The sequence below is a fragment of the Arachis duranensis genome, chromosome 4 (assembly GCF_000817695.3).
Source record: "Arachis duranensis cultivar V14167 chromosome 4, aradu.V14167.gnm2.J7QH, whole genome shotgun sequence".
In the NCBI taxonomy this organism is placed as follows: Eukaryota; Viridiplantae; Streptophyta; class Magnoliopsida; order Fabales; family Fabaceae; genus Arachis; species Arachis duranensis.
In genome coordinates, this window is record NC_029775.3 from 49,362,939 (window position 1) to 49,364,445 (window position 1,507).

Sequence of the window (1,507 nt, forward strand, 5' to 3'; positions counted from 1 at the left end):
TCCAAGATATACGTTGCACTTCAACTTGATGAATGTGATGATCCATGACACTCATCATCATTCTCACCTATGAACACGCGTGATTGACAACCACTTCCGTTCTACTCTAGGCCGGGCGCATATCTCTTAGATTCCCCAACAAAATCTTCGTGGTATAAGCTAGATAGATGGCGGCATTCATGGGGATCCAAAAAGTCTAACCTTGTCTATGGTATTCTGAGTAGGATCCCGGGAATCCAGAAAGTCTAACCTTGTCTGTGGTATTCCGAGTAGAATTCCAGTATTGAATGACTGTGACGAGCTTCAAACTCCTGAAGGCTGGGCGTGATGACAAACGCAAAAGAATCAATGGATTCTACTCCAACCTGATTGAGAACCGACAGATGATTAGTCGTGTTGTGACAGAGCATTTGGACCATTTTCACTAAGAGGATGGGATGTAGCTATCAACAAGGGTGATGCCTCCAGACGATTAGCCGTGCAGTGACAGCGCATAGGACCATTTTCCCGAGAGGATTAAAAGTAGCCATTGATGATGGTGATGCCCTACATACAGCTTGCCATAGAAAGGAGTAAGAAGGATTGGATGAAAGCAATAAGAAAGTTGAGATTCGAAAGGATTCTAGCATCTCCACACGCCTATCTGAAATTCCCACTATTGATTTACATAAGTATTTCTATCCCTTTTTATTTTATTTATCTTTATTTATCCAATTTAATCACATTTGACTTTATGAGTCCACTTAACTGGGATTTACAAGATGACCATAGCTTGCTTCATACCAACAATCTCTGTGGATCGACCCTTACTCACGTAAGGTTTATTACTTGGACGACCCAGTACACTTGTTGGTTAGTTGAACGAATTTGTGACTTCAAATAGAGCCAATTATTAAATTTCATACAAGTACACAGAATATGGATCACAATTTCGTCCACCAAGTTTTTGGCGCCGTTGCCGGGGATTGTTAAGTTTGAACAACTGACGGTTCATCTTGTTGCTTAGATTAGGTAATTTTCTTTTCAAAAATTTTCAAAAATGTTTTTCAAAATTTTCTTTTCTTTTTCGTTTTTCCAAAAATATTTTCAAAAAAAATTAATAAAAATCCAAAAAAAATCATAAAATCATAAAAACCAAAAATATTTTGTGTTCTTGTTTGAGTCTTGAGTCAAATTTTAAGTTTGGTGTCAATTGCATGCTTTAAAAATTTTTCTTGCATTTTTCGAAAAAATTCATGCATTCATGGTGTTCTTCATGATCTTCAAGTTGTTCTTGGTAAGTCTTCTTGTTTGATCTTGATGTTTTCTTGTTTTGTGTTGTTTGTTGTTTTTCATATGCATTTTTCGTTTGTTAGAGTCCATGCATTAAAGATTTCTAAGTTTGGTGTCTTGCATGTCTTCTTTGCATAAAAAATTTTTCAAAATTATGTTCTTGATGTTCATCATGATCTTCAAAGTGTTCTTGGTGTTCATCTTGACATTCATAGTGTTCTTGCATGCATCATGA